This window comes from Pongo abelii, chromosome 12 (assembly GCF_028885655.2).
Source record: "Pongo abelii isolate AG06213 chromosome 12, NHGRI_mPonAbe1-v2.0_pri, whole genome shotgun sequence".
Lineage (NCBI taxonomy): Eukaryota > Metazoa > Chordata > Mammalia > Primates > Hominidae > Pongo > Pongo abelii.
In genome coordinates this window covers 94,963,780-94,979,427 of record NC_071997.2, presented here as the reverse complement: position 1 = coordinate 94,979,427, position 15,648 = coordinate 94,963,780, and the positions used below count along the sequence as shown (strand labels likewise).

Here is a 15,648-nt window from a genome sequence, read left to right as displayed (position 1 = left end):
TCAATATCCAGATCTGCAGGTTGGCGCCCCACTAACAATGTCCTCCATTAAGAAAGAGGAGGGCACCGGGCAGGCGATACCACGGCAGAGCTGTGCGATGCACCCATGTGCGGCCCTGGTATCAATCCATGATGCAAGGGGTGCGGTAGCCAAGTGCGGCTTGTTCTCAGATGGAAAAATGCTATACGCGCCCAGAATGGCCCTGTCAATAGCTCGGAGGGTGCAATGTGGCCGCGCAGCCCCACCCTGAAAAGTGGTGGGCACAAATGGTGGAACTCTGAGTCCTGGTCGTGCCGCCCGACCCCCTCCTGGCTTGCTTTATGTCCCCTTCGTTCCGTTGGACACTAGATGGGAAAGCGATGCCCTGGGTATCCCGACTCCCTGCTGGTTTCCCAGCCTAACACCAACGCACGCCGGAAGCGGCCACGGCCACGGGCGGGACAGACTCACAGACAGGTACAGAGGAAGGAGCCCTGGGCTGCCCCGACTCACCGGCCGCCGCTGAGGATCCCAGCCGCTGCCCCGAGCCTCCCGCGGACGCACGCAATCCCTGCCGCTGTGCGCAGATCCAGCCGAGTCTGCCGGCGCGGTGCCTGCTCACCGCATTATCCGCTCCGAGACGGCGTGAAGGCGCCCCAGGCCGGTAGCCGGGTCTCCGGGCTAGCCCCGCGCTGCGGCCCCTCGGCTGCGAGAGAAGGTGCGCGCGACTGAGCGCGGGGCAGCCAGACGCGAGGACTGAACCTGCGGAGGGCGGGGCGGCGTGGGGCGGGGCCGGCGGCGCGGGGACTGACTGGGGCGGGGCGGAGGGCGCGGGCAGCGGGGCCGACCCTCCCGGCCGCGGTACCTGTGCCCTGGCCCGGGGCCAACCGGCGGCAGTGCGCGCGCGCAGGGGGTTCACCGTTGGACCCTCGGAGGACAATGGGCGCCCACTGTTACCTCCCCAGCGCCACCCCCCAGTAGGCGACTTCTCTCGGAGAAGATGCCGCTTTCGACTCCCTAAGCACAAAGAAAGGTCGCCGGACGCTCGGTTTAAAGAGGGACCCGGAGGTGCTGCCTTCCGGGTGCACGGGGACAGTAGGACTCCGCCCGCACCCCGGACTCCCGCACTAAATCTCGTGCGCCCACCTCTCCCGATCCCAACAGGCCAACCTAGCTGTGCGAGGTTCCGGCGTGGCGGGCGGTGACCCTCAGGGAAGCGAGGCCACCTGAGTGTGCCGCCCCGGCCAGGCCGCAGCTCCCCAGGTCCCTCTCAGCCCTGGCTCCGGTGGGCGCGGAGGGGGAGGGTCGCGTTATGTCAGTTTCTAGCTCGCTCCCCTCGGAGCTGCAGCCAAAACCCGGAGAGTGGACTTAGCGCCCTGAAGATGCCGGAGTTCCCGGCTGAGCAACTGGACACGCGACGAACGGCAGACGCTACAGGTTCTCCTACCCAGAGGGAGGCGTTTCTTCTCCCTCAGAGTGTTTCAAAAGGATTTGCCTAAAGCTGGGGCAAGCCGGTGGCGGCTGCCCTAGACGCGCGACGAGGCGCAAGTGGCGCAGCTGCCGGCCCGGGAGCGTAAAATTCCGCCCGCGGTGGCACCTGCGCCCGCCGGTCACCCGGCCACCGCCAGCGCCGCCGCCCGGCGCGCCCCTCCCCTCCGCCGGGGCCCAAGCGTGAACCGGGTTAATGAATGCTAATTTTCTTAATCGGCCTCCGTCTCTTCCTCCCCCGCGAGTCGTCGGCCTGGGGAAGGAGTAGGCGACAGGAAAGGGCGGTGTTTTCCGGCTGGGAGGTCCCAGCCCGCAGGGTCAGCCAGGGGAGGGGGCTGGGACCCCTGGGAGTCGGACGCTGGGGGCCTGGCCTCTGCCCTGAGACTCTCGGGTTGGATGGAAATCCTGGCACAACGCGGAGAACCTCCCGAGCACCTTGGCTTTGCCGAGAGATACCAGCTTCAGGTCATCACCGCGGTGCCCTGGGTCTGTCTGAAACCTTAGAGGGTGCACCTTAAGCCGATGTTGTAAACCCAGGCTGACTTTAAGGTGAAGTGAAAAGGAAACGGACACAATCTGGAAAGCAAAATACTTGGGTGGGGTGTTAAAAGCCTCAAAGAAAAATAATAGTTGGCAGGTCAAATGGCCATGAGGTTGGAAGTCAAATACGAAACTCGGCTGAAGTGATGTTAGAAGTTTGACAAGCAACAGTCCGTGAAGATAAGAGACCCAGCATTGTTTCCCTTCTTCAAAAGACAACTCGTCCAAAGTTTCCTTTGGCAGATACCTGGATTCTACTCCAGATTCCTGAGCATTTTACTTGGGTTTCATATTTCAAAATATATGTTCCATTTGGCACTAATGTATATATTTTATATATTAATTTATTGAAAAATATTAAATGTTCCTGGCCTACTTAGAAAAAGGTATTTTTATAAATATTTATGCATAGTTTTCATTACATATGGTATTTTATAAGTCCAAATAATATGTGTATATATATAAAATACCACATGAGAAATTCTTTTTGAACACGTAAAGACATTCCTGACACACATGTCTTGTATGTAATTTTTTTCACGTGATCTATTGTTAGCTGCTGTTAAAAGCACTTTATTTCCACATGGCCAAATAAATAACTTCTTTTACAGTTTGTGCAAATACAGAGTGGCAGGTTGTCTGAAGTGGCAGTTTTATTCTAAAACCTATTTTTACTTTTCTACATTATCCCTTGCCTTTTAGAGGCTTTCTCTCCCTCTCCCGTTTTTAAATGAGACTTCACTGCTGGACTCTAAACAGTTTTATCCAGGACCTGCTCATTCAAGGACCTGGTGGTTTGACTTATCTTGGTTCCTTTGGCCTCCCCTCCCCACCCCTCCCCTCCCCTTCCTTTCCTTTCTTTTTTTTTTCCCCCCTAGGGTCTCAAACTCCTGGCCTCAAGTGATCCTTCTGCCTCAGCCTCCGAAAGTGCTGAGATTACAGGCATGAGCCACCATGCCCTGTGCCTCACGTTATTTCTTTGTATTGAACATCTTCAGTGAGTAACTGATCCCTCATATAGTGAATTATTCTTCCAAATGAGTGCATTTCCTGTGCTAACTATGATAGCTTGTAGAGTTGATGGATTTAGGTTTCAATATGTTATGGGACTCTACTACCGGAAGAGAGGAAAAAGCTTTGCTTCAGGAGGATTTTAGGGGTTTTGAGATTCTGCTGTGAATTTTGGAAAGGTTTAGCCTTAAACATTTGATGGTAACCTTAGAAGCCTGGTATCTGTAGAACACCTGTCAGGCCCAACAGTGGGCTGTTTTTCTATTAGTCCCTACTTGGGAGAAAAGCCAAGTAGTATTGTCAGTGCCCTTGCTGTCCAGAAACCTGTGATCTACCTAAGTGCAGAGAGCACCTTGCCAGTGTACACAAGCAAATGCTGACCACATTCTAGTCTCTTGCTACCAAGTATGGTCCCAGGACCAGCAGCACCAAGCCTCACTCCAGGGCTACCAAGTTGGAATCTTCAGTCTAATGAAATGTGGATAGTTTGCGTGCAGATTTAATGTTTGAGAAGCACCGTCCATGAGTGCTTGGTGGTTCTCCACCTTTCAAAGCTACAAACTCATTTGAAAATCTCATGGGATTTATGAGCACCCTTGGAAAAGCATATTGATCGATACACAAAATTTTTCATATGCAGTTTCAGAGTTCCTGTAAATAATCTATTGATGCCAGGGAAGTCCTAGGTTAAGACCCCCTAGTCACAAAGAAGTCACAAAGAAGATTGACTCAGTGTCAGCTGGAGGAGTTAAGAGAAGATTCTCACAGGGGGCAGAGCTTAAATTAAACTTGGGGAATTTGATAGGAAGAGGAGTAAAGAAGAGCATTTCAAGTTGTTGAAATGCAAAGGTAAATGGTCCTGAGAGGGAAAACAGAGAATGTCCTTTTTTGTATGTGTTCATGTGAAACTTAATGAGGAGATTGTTGTTTGATAGCAGGCTTTCCTTGCAATTCCTTATCATCACTTGAACATCCAGAAAATGAAGCCAGACTGTGGACTCAGTAGTCATTCCACTTTGGGTATGCAAGAACCCTATGACATGGGGGTTTCACATAAGATCTCATTTCTTACTACTTTGCTCGCCTCTCACTCTGCCCCAGCCACATGGGCCTTCAGGCTGTTCCAGGCACTCTCAACAACAGAGCCTGGCCCACTCTGTCTGCGTAGGGATTCTTCCCCAAATCAGCAAAAGGCTCGTTAAGATCTTTATTCAAATGAGACTTCAAGGGAGAGGCTTTCTTTCTAAAATAGCAGCCCCTCCCACATTCCCTTTCCCTAAATAAAACAGGAAGAACAATTGCTTCACTACTTGCGTTATATTTATTTATAAATTCATTTATGGCCTGTTTCCTTAAATGTATGAACTTTATTTGCTGCTGTATCTCCTGTGCCTAGAATAGGGCAGTAGGTACTCAATAAATCTTTATTGAATAAATGATCTTTTAACTACAACCAGTAATGAGTGTAAAAGCCATGTTTACAAACTCTATAGCTACGAAATCATAATATATGAAACATTCTTGGAATATACCGCATATTTGCTGAGACTGAATTTTCAACCACTTCTCTTTAGTCTAATGAAACAAGAAATACTAAACACATGGAACATTTTAAGTTTAAAAATTCAAACATTTTAAAGTAAGACTTACAAAAAATGTCTGTACAGTCCATGTATAATGCATAACTATTTTTCTTCTGGCAAAGCTGAAACACATTCGTGTGTACTCAGCTGGGGTTTTCCTCCAAAATGCCACATCCAGGCTGAATTCATGTGTGTATGGTCTGGATTATCCCCCTAAGTTAGATTTAAGGAAAATGTAGGAGAAGCTGGAAGGTTAGAACATTTTGAATGAGAATTTCCTTAAAGCTTGAGTATTCTCCTCCTTGCTACCCAATTAAAATTTCACCAGTCCTGGAAATATGTCAACCTGTGCTAATGAACTTGATTGACTAATTGCCAAGGCTAAGGAATTTTCTAACCAGTGATTTCCTTGTAAATAAAGAAATTTAGGTCACATCTTGGTTGGGAGATTTCAGCTTTGCCTAATCAAATGCAGCAGGAAATGGTATACTATGAGATATACTATGAGAGGCTATGTTTGCATGGGGACTACAGGCCTAGGGTACAGTTCTAAGCAGGTTACACAGTCACTCACCATAACCACCAAATACGTTTTTGTCATTTGTATTAGCTCTTGAACTTGGGCCAGCACCAATTTAATTTGTGCATAAGACCTTCAACTATAGATGCATACTTGATCCTGTTAGTGCAAACCAGTGACTAATAAAGAGCATTACTGTATATTTATATAGCCTTCTATACTTCTAAAAACACTTTTTCATTTCATCTTCATTTTAGGTCATTTTGTTCTTGCTGGGTAGGTAAGGCATTTATGGTTGATTTACACATTTCTTCTTTCCAGAAGGGATTTGAGGCAACGTAGAAGGCTTTTGTATAGAATGAGTCATTCCTTTTTTTTTCCAGCTTTACTGAGGTATAATTGATTGAGTCATGCCTATTGTACTCTTTGTTATGTGCTCTTTCCCCACATACCTGTATGTCTCCCTCCTTAGCTTTCTTCCCATGTCTGCTTAAATCTGAACTCCCAGAGGCCTGCCTTCCCAGACATCCTAGATAAAGTATCACCCATAGCCTTCTTTATCCCAGTACCCCCTTTATTCTTCTGCATAGCACTTAACACCTGACATGTTGATTGTATATTTATTTGTTTATTGCCTCCCCGCTCCCCATATCACTAGAATATAAACTCCATGAGGGGCAGAAATATTGCCTATTTTATTCATGGCTGTATCCCAACCCCCAATCAGTGCTTGGCACATAGTAGAGATTTAATAAATATTTGTTGAATGAATAAATGAATGAAGCCCCAGTGCTTAGGGCAGGCACTGGCATGTGATAAATATTTGTTGAATTAAACAAAGCTTTAATGAATGAGCTAGAGAAAGGTCTGTGATTCATTCAAGGTTATGCAGACAGTGATAACTTGCTTTATCTAGATGCGAATCCCTGCTAATTCTTTCTTCAAGCCTTCTTCATTTGTGTACCTGGTAGCAAATCCAGTCTGTTGTAGTGTCAAAATGTCTTTGTTCATCCTTTTTGGCACCTGACAAAAATTGAACATTATAGAGCTTTGATAGTGATTACAGGATGAGCAAGAAAAAATGACTATTTCAGTTAATGCTCTGGGTTAGTGAGAAACAATAAAAAAGAGAGAGGTCGGCTGGGCGCGGTGGCTCACGCCTGTAATCCCAGCACTTTGGGAGGCAGAGGCAGATAGATCAGAAGGCCAAGATGGTGCAACCCTGTCCCTACCAAAAATACAAAAAAATTAGGCGGGTGCAGTGGCAGACACCTGTAATCACAGCTACTCGGGAGGCTGAGGCAGAGAATTGCTTGAACCCAGGAGGCAGAGGTTGCAGTGAGCCAAGATTGTGCCACTGCACTCCACCCTTGGCGACAGAGTGAGCCTCCATCTCAAAAAAAAAAAAAAAAGAAGAGAGAGAGGTCTGCAATGGTACCGCCCCCCACTTCTGCTTCCCTGCATGCATTCATGCACATGGATAGAAGAACACATACTCCTATACCATCCCCCAAAACACACACCTACACCTACCAGTGTGCACCAAGGACAGATCATCTTCTGAGGGTTAATTACAGATCACTTCATTTGGACTCCTATAAAGAGAACCAGAAAATGTGCAGTAGAGGACACCCAGGATTGTTCTTGCATTTGCTTCACAAACAACAACCCATAAGGATATTTGTAAACCGCATCAGACAATTGTTTCTTCCTCCTTTTAGGGCCCCAAGGTGGCTTGCACTTAGGGCCAGCATCCTTCCCTGTGGCTCATGTTTCTGATGTGCTGGGCTCTTGAGCATGCCTCTTCAACCTGGTCCTGTATATGCTCTGAAGGCCCCTTCTTGGCCATGCCTGATTTTCAGAAATGTTCACCTGGTCGTCAACTCTGCAGAAGCAGTGGTTGTGGTGTCTTCCTCAACAAAGATAACAGATAGATGTGGGGCCTTGAGAGTACTTGGAACTCCCTGGCTACTGACTGAACAGGTTGGAGCCAGAGGGGAGGGGAGCCATTTTACACATTTAACACGTATTTATTGGGTGTCTACTTTGTGCCAAGGAATTGGGCCAACAGTGCTGGCACTGTCCTTGGGCTGACCTATATTCCTCTTATTTTTCAAACCAGTGGACTAGATGTGGAAACTATGTTGTCGAAAGCCTCCATCTGAACATTGCAGAGACACCTAGATGCCCCTGACTGTAATCAGATCACTTGTCTGAGCATCAGGACAGGCACACATACAAGAGTCAACGCTTGGTAATCCCGTGCTTTGCACCTTTGTCTGGAAATGCTATTAGACTGACACAAGTGAGCAATGAATGCTGAGCTGCTTCTTCCAAGGTAGTCGTCTCCTCTGTGGCACTATATTAAAATCTTTGTGCCTAAGAGTGGTCTAGGACTTCCTTTTTGGTTTGCAAAGTCTTATCTTTAAATTGTTTCTAATTATGGATTTGCCTAGAAAACAAAGGTAAGAATTTGCACTTTTATTCCATTATATTATAGCCCTTAGAACCTGTTGCATAGCTCTGTTTGCTAGTGAATATGACCTAGCACTCTTATTGTCATTCAACTTATATTTATTGAACGCCAGAGTGTAAGGTATTGTGACAGGTACTCTAAAAGGTACAAAGATGAATATGCTTCCTACACCTAAGTGGGTTAAACTTGTACAGATGATAAAATGAGCACACAAGTCACTATAATACCAGGTAATATATAATAAATAATAAATGTTATCAATTCCATGTTTTCCAAATGCCAAATAGGGATGAATATTCTGATATGTTATCTGACAATGGGACAGTATGTATTGCAATTGGGATTATCTGGGATGTGTGGCCCACTAATGCTGATATTTCACTATACACTGGTGGTTTTGAAGTTTTCTCCCTTTTGAATGGAATTGTAAGCAAGACCTCAATGCTTATTACAGGTGAATGTGCAGCTGCTCTGGTTGAGCTATAATGAGTGAGAAGTCCTTCTCTCTTCGTCCCCCACCCCCATTCTCTCACCAAGGGGTTCTTGAAACTCCTTCTTGATTCTCATTGGCTCTCTTATGGGCTGAATATTTGTATTTCCCTAAAGTTCCTATGTTGAAATCCTAACCCCTGAGGTGATGGTATTAGGAGGAGAGGCCTTCAGCAGGTGATTAGGTTGGAGCACTCATGAACAGGATTGGTGCCCTTATAAAAGAGACCCTAGAGAGTTCCCTCGCTGTTTCTGCCAGGTGAGGACATAGCAAGAAGGGTTACGTAGGAACTAGGAAGCAGACCCTCATCTGACACCAATCTTGGCCTTGATCCTGGACTTCCCAGCCTCCAGAACTGTGAGATAAATATTTGTTCTTTAAGCCACCCAGTTTATGGTGTTTTTGTTGAACTAGCTTAAACAAACTAAGACTCCAAGAAACAGCTGAAACCACAGAGAGATGATCAGTAAATAGAATACTTCTGGTTAGAGTAACCAGGATGGCCTGATTAACATGGGGTGATTATTGGGCTTTCCATTGTATAGGGCTGGGGCATGTGGTCTGAGTGCACCTGTTTGTGGTACAGGTCTTTATGACTCAGGTAAATGGCCTCCACAGAGGATGTCAGTGAGGATCCAGGACTTGACTGGTGAGTTTCACGGCCTATGTGGTTTTCAGGTAAAGTGGTGAAGGATCCGAGGCTCATTTCCAGCCTCCTGTGCCTTCCTCTTCCTGAGTCCTCCTCTTTCTTCTCTCCACTATAGATGCCTTCCCGCCATCTGTTTCTCAGCCCAAAGCCCTGGCTCCTCTGGATATTTGTCTTTTGCCAGCAGCAGTACTCATAGTGGAGCCTAACATTTCTTCCTTTAGCAATGGATCCCAGAAGCACACACCCTGGGCACTGCAATGTTGGATGAATAGTGCCATCCCCAAGGATGGAACGCTGGGTTTGCTTCCAAAGAGGGCTGGCTTGGGAGGCATGAACTCCAGAGCCATAGACCAATAAACTAGAACCCTAGTCCTTTAGTGTAGCATTCTGGCTAATCAAAGTTTTATACCATCTTGGAGCAGAGTTAACAAGCTTCACACATTGCTTGGGAGGGAGGCTGCATACTTTGAGGTTCGTGCTGTCCTGAAATCTCCAAATGTTGGGATTATGATGGAAGCATGATGAAGTCTTAGACACCATTCTTTTTTAATTGATTTATTATTCCTTGTCAATGACCTAGCTCACTATAAAGGAAAGCAGGGCTTATGGAAACCCCAAAGATGGAAGCCATACCCATATTTTCAAAAATATGAGGGCTGTGCAGAAAATTCGATTAAAAACTATTTTTGAGGGGTTTCCTTTTAAGTAAACTTTATTTTTTTTAGAGCAGTTTTAGAGTCACGGCAAAATTAAGCAGAAAGAACAGAGAGTTTCCATAATCTTCCCACTCCCACATATGCACACTCTCCCCGCTATAAAGTCCTACAACAGGGTGGTACCTTTGTTACAACTGATGAATCTACATTAACACATCATTATCCCCCAAAGTCCATCATTTCCATTAGGTTTCATTCATTATGTTGTGCATTCTATGCATTTTGTCAAATGTAAAATGATATGTATCCACCATTGTAGTATCAGAACAATTCTATTGCCCCGAAAATCCTCTGTACTCCATTTATTCATTCCTCCCTTCCTTCCCCAGTTCCACTCCAGTGGCCCTGGCAATCACTCATTTTTTTACTGTCTCCATAGTTTTGACTTTTCCAGTATGTCATATAGTTGGAATCATACAGTATGTAGCCTTTTCAGATTGGTTTCTTTTACTTAACAATATGCACTTAAGGTTCCTCCCTATCTTTTCATGGTTTGATAACCCATTTCTTTTTAGCATTGAATAATATTTCATTGTATGGAGGTACCACAGTTTTTTATTTGTTCAAGTATTGAATATTTGTTAAGTTCTTACTCTGAATGAGGTATTAAACTATATGCCATTGGGAGACATAATAATATAAGACACTATTTATAAAACAAGGCATTGTTCTGTCATTCAAGGAACTTATACTCCTTTGGGCCTTTGTTAAGTGGTGGAGTGGAGAAATGGGGTCTCAAGGAAGGAGAGATTCCAGCTGGCTGAGTTTCATGCTTCCTGAAGGGAAATGCATCTGAGGAGGGATTTGGATGGGTAGGATTCCAACACTGCATGGGCTGTGTCTCCCCCAGCAAATTCATACCTTGAAGTCCTAACTACCAGTACCTTAAAATGACTGTATTTGGAGATATGGCCTTTAAAGAGGTTCAAGGTTAAATGAGGTCAGATAGGTGGACCCTGATCCAATGTGACTGGTGTCCTTACAAGAAGAGGAGATTTGGATACACACACACAGACTCCAGGGGTATGTGTGAGGCGCACAGTGAGAAGATGGTTGTCTGCAAGCCAAGGAGAGAAGACCCAGGAGAAGCCAGTGCTGCTGGCATTTTGATCTTGGACTTCCAGCCTCCAGAACTATGAGGAAAGAAATTGCTGCTGTTTAGGCAACCTAGCAAAATAGCTAGTGGTATTTCATTTTTTCTTTTTCCTACTTGTAGACTCATAGCAAATAGTGATATTTTCTTAGGGCAGCCCTAGCAAATGAATAAAACTGTGAAGACGAGGAGAGTGATGCAACAGTGAGAAGGGCATGAAGAATGTTCAGAGGCTGGAACACATGCCTGTGTTCAAGATGGAGCCTGGGTTGGCTGGTAGTTCGGGGCTATTTCACCAGGCTGTTGTTGGCCTTGGGGAGGCCGGCAGAGGGGAGTCCATGAGGGTGCTGGGATGGAATGACCCCTAGGATTGCCCTTGTGAGTTCAGTCAGCCTTGGAAGTGGTGGCTTGGTAACAGGAGATATTTGTATTTTGCATGTTTTCAAGTCAATGAAAGTCAGTCTTTAAAATGCCTTGGCTCGCTTCTGTTTTATTCCTGGTGTCAGTATACAATGGTTTTAGTACAGTAAGTTTGCAACACTAAAGGACATATTTTGTCAGAGAAACCAGCTAAAAATATTTCAAGATGTTTCTCGCGCCAAGTGAGCTCCTTGCCATCCTTGGCTTTCCTTCTCCTGTATTCCTGAACCTCAAAGCAAAATGGTTATTTAAAATAGAGGTGCAGATGCCTTTGATCAATTAAAAGAATGTCAGTGCTTAATGAGATCTTAGAGGTCATCTAGTCCTGCCTTCTCATTTTACAGCAGAGGAAACAGAGACTAAAGAAAATTAGTGATTTTCTGAAGATCATCTGATCATTAGTTAGCAGTAGAGGCTCCTAGTGTAGACAGGTTGTTTTGCTAAATAATTTTGTTTCTATATAAAAAAGGAGGTTCATCCTTGCAAGGGTTAGGATGGGAAAGTGCTCTGAGTTATGTCTGCAGGAGGCTCATGGAATCCAAATGAAAAGTATGTGCTCTGGTGTCAGGCACCAGGATTCAGACCCCTGCTCTCTATCAGCTAGCCCTGTGATCTTGGGTCATTACTTAAGCTCACTAAACCTGAGTTCTTATTTGTAAGAATGGTGGTAGTATGGGCAAGTTATCACAGAACCCACCTTGAGTGTGATGTGAAGATTAAGTGAAACTGAAACGATTCTTACCGATGTGACTGACACATTATCAGGCCTCAAAACATATGCTCTTATCTATTCTTCCCACCACACAAGGATACCATATTTCTCTCTGTCCCTGGGCCCTAGCACAATTCCTGTTCCAGTCTGTGTGCAACAAATATGTGTTAGATGACTGAAGCACCAGGAGTGGCCTAGAGGGAAGGCTAGCACATGACACTGGGAACGAAAAAGGAAGCAGAATACAAGATGATATATGGATAAGGGAGATCTGTAAATATTTAGATTCTCAGGCAAGTGGAAAGATGTGAGAAGTGTTAAAGAGCAATGAAAGTAAAAGATGAATTCTCCACCTCCGGGGATGGTCACGGGGGGTCAGACAACAGGTGTACTTGACATGCTTTGCAAACATGAAGTGTAAAACAGGTGTATAGGAGCCATCAATACCAGAAGCAAACACGACTTACTAAAATTTCAAGACAATGTTGCCTCAAGCATCTGGAGAAGCTTATACTGCTCAGATCTCAGGAACCAGGGAGGTCAAGGGGGAAGAGACCGAGGACAGTCGCAGGCAGCTTCAGCAAAAACAGACCCAACAATAAAAATGATGTAAGAAGTGTATTAAGTATGTCTTTTTATTCTGATTCTTCAACATCTTGGAGTCTAGCTGACATTGAAAGGAACTGCCCCTCCCAGGGTTATGAAATTCCTAGAGATAGCAACTTGCCTGGGAGCCTATCTTTCATATGCAAACCAGCCAATCCAAAGCCCACACCTCTACCACCTCCTTTATCTGGCTCTTATGTGCAGACCCACTATCCCACTGTCCTAATCACCCTAGGCCAGGACAGGATAACCAGATGACTAGAGACAGCCCCTATGCCCCAGATCCTGCTGAAATTATTCACACTAGCCAATCCTAAACCTGCTTACTCTGCCTTTCCCTTCTCAATAAAGGCTCTTGTCCACGATCCCCCCTCACTCCTTCTTTCTCTTGACTCACCCTTCTCCATGTGGCCCTACCTAGGGTGCTGTGCCTCCTGTTATTAGATATCTGTAAGTATAAAAACGTATTCCTTCATGACTGTCTTTTCTGCATGTCTTACCATACCTGATTAAAACAAATCCCAGGTACTCTTATATTAATAAAAAGGAGCCATCAGGGTTTCTAGGATCATCTCCTCTATCCAGATGACAGCCCTCTCTTCTCTTTCTGGGCATGTTTTTCATTTTGGTTTGGAAAGGATAATTTCTTCTGTGTTCTGAGAAGTTACTTTTTGCACTTCTTTCCTCTCCTTCTCATTTATTTTATGTAAAGCATTATTAGCTCCCACAACTTTGTTTGCTCTCTTATTTGATAATGGAGAACATAAGAGCTAAAGTCAAGTGGAGGAAACAAGTTGGTGGTTTCTACATCCCGCTTCTTATAGGACCCGGAAGAGGAACACCTCTTCTATAGCCTGAGCTATCTCAACAATGTTCTCTGTGGCTCATGCTGGTGACTCAGATTTCTTGTTTAGTTTTTAAGTTTTACTCCCCACTCCTGACAAACTTAATATTTTTAAAAGCGGTCAAACAACAATGAGGTACTATTATACACCTATAAGAATGGCTAAAATCCAAAAATAACTGACAATACCATTTGCTGGCAAGGATCAACAGAACTTTGTGGAACAACAGGAGTCTCATTCATTGCCGGTGTGAATTTAAAATGGTTACAGCCACTTTGGAAGACAGTTTGGCAGTTTCTTAGAGTTAAACATAGCCTCATCATAGGACCCAGCAATCATGTTCATAAGTATTTACTTAACTGAGTTGAGAACTTATGTCTACACAAAAATCAGCATGAGAATTTTATAGCAGTTTTATTTATAACTACCAAAAACTAGAAGTAAACTTTAGTAGGTGAATGGCTAAATAAACTGTGGCACATCCATACAATGGAATGAGCTGTCAAACCACAGGAAGACATAGATGAATCTTAAATGCATGTTGCTAAGTGAAAAAAGTCAGTCTTAAAAGGCTACATAATGTATAGTTCCATTTAAGTGATATCCTGGAAAAGGCAAAACTCTTATGGAGATGGCAAATAGACCAGTGGTTTCAGAAACTCTTGGTGAAAGGAATTGAATAGGTCAACCACTAGGGATTTTTTAAAGGGTAGTAAAACTATCTTTTTATGATATTGTGATAATACTAGATGCATGACATTATGCACTTGTCAAAACCCATAGAACTTTATGGCATAAAGAGAGAAACTTAAATTATACAAAATTTAAAAAATATTTAGAAGGTTGGAGGATTCCAGGATGAAATGTAAAATATGGCAAAATAATCTAACTGTATTACAAATGCATGAAATAAGCTTACCGAAGGGGATGTGAGAGAAAATGCTTACGTAAGTAAGTTTGGAAATGAATCGAATCTGTAAGATTAAAGGCAAAAAGAGCTCTATATAAGCACTCAAACTTATAAAGTTATTTCTATGTGGGTATGGCTTAACAATTATGGAAGTACTATACAGGAGACTGGAATTGAACAATGAAATAAATGAATGGCTGATGGCAGAAGCCAGATTCTTCATTGTAGGAGGGAGAGGAAACAAGCAAGGGGGAGAAGGTTAGAATTATCTACGTGCTACTGAGTTGGGATTGGAGACATCAGTATCAACTCATATTTAGCTTAATATAGATACAGATAGTTACAAAGAGAAGGATTTATAGATATATGTGTATAGACATGGGTTAATTTACACACATATATGTTATTTCTCTGTCAGCTGAGCCTAGAAGCAATAACACCTCTGCAACAAGAAGCATGTCCAGGTCTTGGTTTCTAATACCATTCTCCAATAAAAGAACCAAGCTCCTTGGAGACATGTACTCTAGGATGGAGCAGGAAATATACAAGACGAACCTAGAGCATTTTGTAGCTCCTGAAAGTAAGAAAGTGCTCAACCAAATCCAATAATGACAGGGCTATGTTACAGGGACACAGGAGCCAACCGAATGTATTCTCCATGGCCAGGGCTGGAACAACTTGAGCAACAAAATAAAATAGTATTGAAAGTGCAAAATAGATATCCATGAGACCATAATGATACAAATAAATGATTGAATAAATAAATCAATGGGGGACAATAGACAAATCTCCTGGGCAGAAGAATTTCAAACAATTTCTGTAGATATTTTGCCATCAAAGAGTGGAATATAAATCGCTGCTTCTTAATTGTATGCTATGCATTGTGGCTTCCTTCCAGAGTATAATATAAAAATGTGGGGAGGTGCAGTGGGGGAGAAGGACTGTAATCCTAGCGCTTGTGGAAGTCGAGGTGGGAGGATCACTTGAACCTAGGAGTTCAAGGTTGCAGTAAGCTATGATCACACCACTGCCCTCTAGCCTGGGTGACAGAGTGAGACTCTGTCTCTAAAATAATAACAAATAAACAAATAAATAATAATAATAATATAAAATACAAATAAAAGATGAGAGGAGTAACTTTACAGTGGAGAAAACTAACAAACACCACCCCAAGCAGGTGATTAAGGCCAATATCAGCAGTCATAAATCTTGTTGATAGTATGCAGCCTTGATATATGATGAGAATGACATTTTACCTCTGTGGTCTTCATCTCATAAATCCATAACTCCAGCCTAATCACGAGAAAGCCATCATATAATTCCCAATTAGGGGACATTCTACAAAACGTGTGAGGAGAAATGACAGGAGAACTCCTCAAAACTGTCAAGGTCATAAAAAGCAAGGGAAGTCTTAACAGTCATGGCAAACAAGGGCCTAAAGAGATCCGACAACTAAATTTAATGAGTTATGTTGGATGGGATCCTGGAACAGAAAAAGAATATTAGCTAAAAACTAAGGAAATCTTAATACATGATAGACTTTAATTAAAAACTATATATCAATATTGGTTCATTATTTATCACAAATGGACAATATTAATGTAAGATGT

At 43.8% G+C, this 15,648-nt stretch overlaps 1 protein-coding gene across 7 annotated transcripts in view; it reads right to left on the bottom strand.

The window, feature by feature from the left end:
* The window catches only part of CDC42EP3 (CDC42 effector protein 3), a 95,445-nt gene that overhangs the window by 21,594 nt on the left and 58,203 nt on the right, over positions 1–15,648 (bottom strand). For 6 of the 7 annotated variants that reach the window (XM_063713468.1, XM_063713469.1, XM_063713467.1 and 3 more), the window contains 3 exons: positions 6,655–6,716; positions 1,150–6,144; positions 493–741 (listed from right to left, as the gene is read on the bottom strand). The gene's annotated coding sequence lies outside the window, so the exon portion shown is untranslated. The remainder of the gene's footprint in view (positions 1–492; positions 742–1,149; positions 6,145–6,654; positions 6,717–15,648) is intronic. The other variant, XM_063713471.1, reaches the window with a different exon arrangement.